Here is an 8685-nt window from a genome sequence, read left to right on the forward strand (position 1 = left end):
GCATCCATTTCTTCCAGGTTGTTTAATATATTGGCATATAGCTTTTGATAATAATTTCTAATAATTGTCTCTATTTCTTTGCTGTTAGTTGTGATCTCTCCCCTTCATCATAATTTTATTAATTTGGGTCCTTCCTCTTTTCTTTGGATAAGATCAGCCAGTGGTTTGTCTGTCTTATTAATTCTTTCAAAGAAGCAGCTTCTAGTTTCACTGAGGAGCTCTATTGTGTTTGTTGTTTCTAATTCATTGATCTCTATTCTAATCTTTATTATTTTTCTTCTACTGCTGGGCTTAGCCTATTTTAGTTGTTCTTTCTCCAGTTCTTGAAGGTGTAAAGTTAGCTTGTGTATTTAGGATTTTTCTATTTTTCTGAGTGAGTCTTGACTGGTTATGGATTTCCCCCATAGGACCGCCTTTGCAGTATCCCATAGGTTTTGGACTGATGTGTTTTTGTTATCGTTGGTTTCCTTGAATTGTTTAAGTTCTTTGATTTCCTGGTTGACCTAAACATTCTTAAACAGGATGGTCTTTAGCTTCCAAGTGTTTGAATTTCTTCCAAACTTTTTCTTGTGATTGATTTCCAGTTGCAAAGCATTGTGGTCTGAGAATATGCAGGGAATAATCTCAATCTTTTGGTAGGTTGAGATCTGATTTGTGACCCAGTATATTGTCTATTCAGGAGAAATTTCCACGTGTGTTTGAGAAGAATGATTGTTCTGTTGTTTTAGGGTGGAATGTTTTGTATATATCTATGAAGTCCATCTAATCTAGTGTGTCATTCAAAGCCCTTGTTTCTTTGTTTATATTCTGCTTAGATCATCTGTGTATTTCTGAGAGTGGATTTTAAGGTCTCTTAATTAAAGCATTATTATGAATACATTTCTTTATTTTGGTTAACAGTTGGCCTATGTAGTTGGCTGCTCCCATGTTGGGGGCATAGATGTTTAAAATTTTTACATCCTCTTGTTGGATAGACACTTTTAGAATGATATAGTGCCTTCTGTATCTCTTAATACTGTCTTTAGCTTAAAATCTAATTTGTCTGATATGAGAATTGCTACCCCAAGTTTCACTGGAGGTCCGTTGGCATGAAAAAACGTTCTTCATCCTCTCATTTTCAGTCTGGATGTAAGTTTTTTTTTAATTTATTATTTTTTTAATTTTATTTTTTAATTTTTAATTTTATTATTAATTAATTTTTAATTTTTAATTTTATTATTTTTTTAATTTCTTTTCAGTGTTCCAGAATTCATTGTGTATGCACTACACCTAGTGCTCAATGCAATATGTGCCCTCCACAATACCCACCATCAGGCTCACCCAACATCCCACCCACTTCCCATCCAAAACCCTCAGTTAGTTCCTCAGAGTCCACAGTCTCTCATGGTTCATCTCCCCCTCCAATTTCCCACAACTAACTTCTCCTCTCCATCTTCCCATATTCTCCCTGTTATTTCTTATGCTCCACAAATAAGCAAAACCATATGATAATTAACTCTCTCTGCTTGACTTACTTCACTCAGCATAATCTCTTCCAGTCCTGTCCATGTTGATACAGAAGCTGAGTATTCATCCTTTCTGATGGAGGCATAAAACTCCATAGTATATATGGACCAAATCTTTATCCATTCACCCGTTGGAAGGCATCTTTGTTCTTTCCACAGTTTGGCGACTGTGGCCATTGCTGCTATGAACATTGGGGTACAGATGGCCCTTCTTTTCACTATATCTGTATTTTTGGGGTAAATACCCAGTAGTGCAATTGCAGGGTCATAGGGCAGCTCTGTTTTTAATTTCTTAAGGTATCTCCACATTGTTTTCCAAAGTGGTTGCACCAACTTGCATTCTCACCAAGAGTGTAAGAGGGTTCCCCTTTCTCCACATCCTCTCCAACACATGTTGTTTACTGTCTTATTAATTTTGGCCATTCTAACTGGTGTAAGGTGATATCTCAATGTGGTTTTGATTTAAATCTCCCTGATGGCTAGTGATGATGAACATTTTTTCTGTTAGCTATTTGTATGTCTTCATTGGAAAAGTGTCTGTTCATGTCTTCTGCCCATTTTTTGACATGATTATCTGTTTTGTGTGTGTTGAGTTTGAGGAGTTCTTCACAGATCTTGGATATCAGCCCTTTGTTTCTAGTGTCATTTGCAAATATCTTCTCCCATTCCGTGGGCTGCCTCTTTGTTTTGTCGACCTTTTCCTTTGATGTGCAGAAGGTTTTGATCTTGATGAAGTCCCAAAAGTTCATTTAAGCTTTTGTTTCCTTTGCCTTTGGAGACATATCTTGAAAGAAGTTGTTGTGGCCAATGTCAAAGAGGTTACTGCCTATGTTCTCCTCTAGGATTCTGATGGATTCCTGCCTCACACTGGGGTCTTTCATCCATTTCGAGTTTATCTTTGTGTATGGTGTAAGAGAATGGTCAATTTTCATTCTTCTACGCATAGCAGTCCAATTCTCCCAGCACCATTTATTGAAGAGACTCTCTTTTTTTCCACTGTATATTTTTTTTTCTGCTTTGTCAAAGATTATTTGACCATAGAGATGTGGGTCCATATCTGGGCTTTCTATTCTGTTCCACTGTTCTAGGTGTCTGTTTTTGTGCCAGTGCCATGCTGTCTTGGTGATCACAGCTTTGTAGTGAAGCTTGAAATCAGTCAACGTGATGCCCCCAGTTTTGTTTTTCTTTTTCAACATTTCCTTTCCAATTCAGGGTCTCTTCTGATTCCATACAAATTTTAGGATTGTTTGTGCCAGCTCTTGGAAAAATGCCAGTGGAATTTTGGTCAGAATGGCATTGAAAGTATACATTGCTCTATGCAGTATAGACATTGTACCAATGTTTTTCTTCCAATCCATGAGCATGGAATGGTCTTCCATCTTTGCATTGCTTTCTTCAATTTCTTTCATGGGTGTTCTATAGTACCTTGAGTACAGATCCTTTACCTCTTTGGTTAAGTTTATTCCCAGGTATCTTATGGTTCCTGGTGCTATATTAAATGGAATTGATTCTCTCATTTCCCTTTCTGTATTTTCATTGTTAGTGTATGAGAAAGCAACTGATTTCTGTACATTGATTTTGTATCCTGCCACATTACTGAATTGTTGTGTGAGTTCTAGTAGTTTGGGGGTGGAGTCTTTTGGGTTTTCCATATAAAATATCATGTCATCTGTGAAGAGAGAGAGTTTGACTTCTTCCTTGCCAATTTGGGTACCTTTTATTTCTCTTTGGTGTCTGATTGCTGTTGCTAGGACTTCTAATACTATGTTGAACAAGAGGGGCGAGAGTGGGCATCTTTGTAGTGTTCCTGATCTGGAAGGGAAGGCTGCGAGCTTTTCCCCATTGAGGATGACATTCGCTGTGGGTTTTCATAGATAGATTTTTATGAAGTTCAGGAATGTTCCCTCTATCCCTATACTTTGAAGCGTTTTAATCAGGAACGGATGCTGTATCTTGTCAAATGCTTTTTTCTGCATCAATTGAGAGGACCATATGGTTCTTTTCTCTTCTCTTATTGATTTGTTCTATCACATTGATTGATTTGCAAATGTTGAACCATCCTTGCAACCCAGGGATAAATCCCACCTAGTCATGTTGGATAATCATTTGAATGTACTGTTAGATTCTATTAACTAGGATCTTGTTGAGAATCTTGGCATCCATATTCATCAGGGATATTGGTCTGAAAATCTCCTTATTGGTAGGGTCTTTACCTGGTTTGGGGATCAGGGTAATGCTGGCTTCATAAAAAGAGACTGGAAGTTTTTCTCCTGCTTCAATCTTTTGAAACAGCTTCAGGAGAATGGGTATTATTTCTTCTTTGAAAGTTTGGTAGAATTCCCCAGGGAATCCATCATGTCCTGGGCACTTGTTTTTTGGGAGGTTTTTGATCACTGCTTCAATCTCATTACTAGATACCAGTCTATCCATGTTGTCAATTTCTTCCTGATTCAGTTTTGGAAGTTTATAGGTTTCCAGGAATGCATCCATTTCATCTGGGTTGCTTAACATACTGGCATATAACTGTTGATAATAATTTCTGATGATTATTTCTATTTCCTTGGTGTTAGTTGTGATCTCTCCCTTTTCATTCATAATTTTATTAATTTTGATCTTCTCTTTTCTTTTGGATTAGTTTGGCCAATGGTTTATCGATCTCATTGATTCTTTCAAAAAACCAGCTTCTAGTTTCATTGATGCGTTCTACTGTATCTCTAGTTTCTACCTCATTGATCTCTGCTCTAATCTTGATTATTTCCCTTCTTATGCGTGGAGTTGGTTTGATTTGTTGTTGATTCTCCAGTTCTTTAAGGTGTAGAGACAGCTGGTGTATTCTGGATTTTTCAATTTTTTTGAGGGAGGCTTGGATGGCTATGTATTTCCCCCTTAGGACTGCCTTTGCTGTATTCCATAGGTTTTGGACTGAAGTGTCTTCATTCTCATTGTTTTCCCTGAATTGTTTAAGTTCTTCTTTGATTTCCTGGTTGATCCAAGCATTCTTAAGCAAGGTGGTCTTTGGCTTCCAGGAGTTTGAATTCCTTCCGAACTTTTTCTTATGGTTGAGTTCCAGTTTCAAAACACTGTGATCTGAGAATATGCAGGGAATAATCTCAGTCTTTCGGTATTAGTTGAGTCCTGATTTGTGACCCATTATATAGTGTATTCTGGAGAAGGTTCCATGTGCACTCGAGAAGAATGAGTATTCTGTTGTTTTAGGGTGGAATGTTCTGTATATAACTATGAGGTCCATCTGGTCCAATGTGTCATTCAATGCTCTTGTTTCTTTTTTGATTTTCTGTTTGCACGATCTATTACTGAGTGGCATGTTAAGATCCCCTACTATTAATGTATTCATATCCATATGACTCTTAATCTTGATTAACAGTTGTCTTCTGTAGTTGGCTACTCCCATATTGGGGACATAAATATTTACATTGTTAGATCTTCTTGATGGATAGACCTTTGAAGAATGATGTAGTGTCCTTCTTTATCTCTGACTACAGTCTTTAGCTTAAAATCTGATTTATCTGATATGAGAATCATTACCCCAGCTTTCTTTTGAGGCCCACTGGCATGAAAGATGGTTCTCCATCCCTTCACTTTCAGTCTGGATGAATCTTTAGTTTCCCCATGGGTCTCTTGTACACAGCGTATGGATGGGGCCTGTCATTACACCCACTCTGCAACCCTTTGTGATTTTATGGGAGTGTTTAGACCATTCACATTGAGAGTCATTATTGAAAGATACGTTTTTATAGACATCATGTTGCCTGTTAAGTCCTTGTTTCTATAGATTGTCTTTGTAAATTTCTATTCTATGTCACTCTTGGGTTCTTTCTTCTTTTATAGAACCCCACTTAATATTTCTTGTAGTGCCGGCTTGGTGGTTACATACTCTTTTAAACCTTGCCGGTCTTGGAAGCTCTCTATCTCACCATCCATTTTGAATGTCAGCCTTCCTGGATAAAATATTCTTGGCTGCATGTCCTTCTCATTTTGTGCCCTGAATATGTCTTGCCAGCCCTTTCTGGCTTGCCAGGTTTCTGTGGACAGTTATGACCTTATTCTGATGGTCCTTACTCTGTATGTAATGAATCTCTTCCCCCTTGCTGCCCTCAGGAGCTCTTGTCTAAAATTATGATTCATCAGTCTCACAATGAAGTGTCTCAAGGTCTTTCTAGATTCGTTGATTTTGGGGGGTGATCTTTCTGCCTCTAGGACATGAACCCTGGTTCCTTCCCCAGGTTGGGAAATTTTTCATTGAGAATATGTTCAACTATATCTTCTAGTCTTCTTTCTTTCTCCTCCGCCTCAGGGATCCCAATAATTCTGACACTGGAATGTTTCATGGTGTGATTTATTTCCCTAATTCTGTTTTCATGGTTTCTATGCTGATTGTTCCAGGCCTCCTCCTGATCCATTTTCTCTATCAGTTTGTCCTCTAGAGCACTAATTCTATCTTCTGCATCAATTTCCCTAGATGCTAGAGAATTTAGATTAGATAGCACATTGTTAAAATCTTCCCTGGTGGCTTTCACTTCTGTCCTAATCAATTCCATTTTGTCATTTATGGTTTTCTCCAACCTAGCCATTGCCTGCATAATTGTTAGCCTGAATACCCTTTCTGACATACTGTTTATGTCCATATTCAATAGCTCTGTTGGAGAGGGCACAGTCTTTGAATTTTTCCCTTGTTGGGCATTCCTCCTCCTAGTCATTTTGGTGAGAGATGGCTGAGGGGATGTGAAGCTGAATGTATCAACCATGGTCCAGGCAAGTTGCACCCTGGAATGCTTCTGAGCAATCGAGAGTTCCCACCAAAAAGAGAAAAAAAAAAAGAAAAAGAGAGAGAGAGAGACAGAGAGAGAAAAAGAAAAAAGAAAAAAAAGAAGATAAGACCCAGCCCGAATGGGCCCCAAAGGTAAGATTTATAAAGTATACATAGAAAAACAGACAAACAAAAAGACTGACAAAAGTAAATGACAAGAAAAAAAAGAACCCAGCCAAAATCAACCCCAAGTATAAGATTTATATACTACCAGAACAGCGGCTTCTGAGTGGCTCAGTGGGTTAAAGCCTCTGCCTTCGGCTCAGGTCATGATCCCAGGGTCCTGGGATTGAGCCCCGCATTGGGCTCTCTGTTCAGCAGGGAGCCTGCTTCCTCCTCTCCCTCTCTCTCTCTTTCTCTCTGCCTACCTTTCCACCTACTTGTGATCTCTGCCTGTCAAATAAATAAATAAAATCTTAAAAAAAAAAAGATTTATATACTACCAGAACAAAATAACCACACAGAAACACTGGCAGAAGAAAAAGATGGGAGGGTGGTTATAAAATCTCAGTGTGGGCAGGGAAGTTTATTTTGATTCTTCCTGGGTGTATCTTGATATCTTTGTTAAAGGACTCAACTTTTCTAAGATAAAGGGGGATTAAAACGAGTTTATATATAGGGGTAGTATTGACTGGGGAAAGAGGATTATCTTGAAGCTTATCTTAGTATGAATATTAAAAAAAATAGAAAAGAAAAAAAAAAACAAAAAACCCCCCACGTATATGTATCCGAAAAGTTCAAGTTAAAAGATTTTTATGGAATTTGTTGTACTGAACCTCTCATTGTGATGGTAAATAGGCTAAAAAATTATTTAAAAAAATAAAAAGAACGAGATTACTGGGAATGATTTAAAAATAAAAGTTGTATCAATGAAGTACACAGGTTTTAGGGCCATACCAGGAGGTTAATATCTTCTTTTCCCCTGATTTTGGGGTTTTACAGTTTTATGGGGATCCTGTGGTGGTTGTCCTCTTTTTTGTTGTTGCTGTTTGTTTTTGTTTTTGTTTTTTGGTTTGGCTTTCTAGGAGAGGGGCGTGCTGTGTGGTTTTTCAGGCAGTCTTGCTAGAGTTGAGTCCTCCTGCCCCCTATCAAGGGGCTGGGCTCTGAGGAAACTGGTTATTCAGGCTTTTGTTTTCTGGATTTTTTTTTCTCCCCTTGCCGACTTTTGGTGGTTCTTCCAAGGTTTAGAGGAAAGCAAACTGCATCCAGACCTCCGTCTCAGAGAGAAGCCTCAGTCTGTTCCCCTCTGGAAGGTCCAGAGCACATAAACTCCCCCTCAGCCTCCAGTAGAACACATCCCCAGTCACAGTCTCAGGTGTCACAGGAGCTCCTGCTTGTACCCCCATGTTGCCAAAACCATGAGAAGTACTAGTCCAGAGAGCTGACTTCCAGCGGCTGCCTCCCCTGAAGCTCTCTGGGCAGGTACAGACCCCCAGAGAGATCCCAAGGAGAGATATCGCACTGAGATTTTCCTGTCAGCAGGGGCTGGGGTGCTCAGACTCTCCTTGGTCCTAGAGAGCAACATCTAACACCTGCATGGACCTCTTTCAGGAGAGGGTGTGGAACATGACTCAGACCTGAGTTATGCAGTGTGCGTGCAGAGTGGAAAAGGCTGTGGTTCTAGAGAGTGCTGGCTGGCATTCACACCAGGACTCTCTCACACACGCTGCCATTCAGACTTTCACACGCGCCGGGGGCTCAGGGACCAAGGCCTCAATGCTTCACTTCACTCTCCCTGGCAGGGCACGGGCGGTGGTCGTCCTGGGTGTAGGGGCTTAAGCCCGTGCCCGTAACTGCCCGATTCCATCAATTCCCCTTAAGATCTTTTGCTCTTTTTGAGTGCTTTTAACCAGACTCCAAGTTAATGCTGGTTCCCAATCATAGGGCACTCTTGTATTGAGGTATTACTTTCCAATGGGTCACTTCTGGTGGCTCCCTCCCCCTTTTGTTTACCTTCCAATATCAGTCCAACATTCCCACTCCACTTTATTTATCCACTGGTGTCTTCTGCCCCCATAGAAATCCAGAAGTGTATAATCCTACATCTCAGACTGATTTCATGTATGTTCAGAGTGATCTGGTAGGTAATCAGCTCACTTTAGGGGACCAGTTGAAACAGGGTCTCCTACTTCTCCACCATCTTGTCCCCCTCCTGGATGTAACTTTAGGTTCAAAGGTAAACAGCCTATGGGTAGATCCTGTCTTTTTATCCCATCTGCAACCCTGTGCCATTTCATTGGAGCATTGAGGCCATCCTCATTGAGAGTGATTATTGAAAGATATGATTTTATTGCCATCATGTTGCCTGTGAAGTCCTTCTTTCTATAGATTGTCACTGTAAATTTCTGGTCT

The sequence above is a fragment of the Martes martes genome, assembly GCF_963455335.1.
Source record: "Martes martes genome assembly, chromosome: 5".
NCBI classification, from domain to species: Eukaryota; Metazoa; Chordata; class Mammalia; order Carnivora; family Mustelidae; genus Martes; species Martes martes.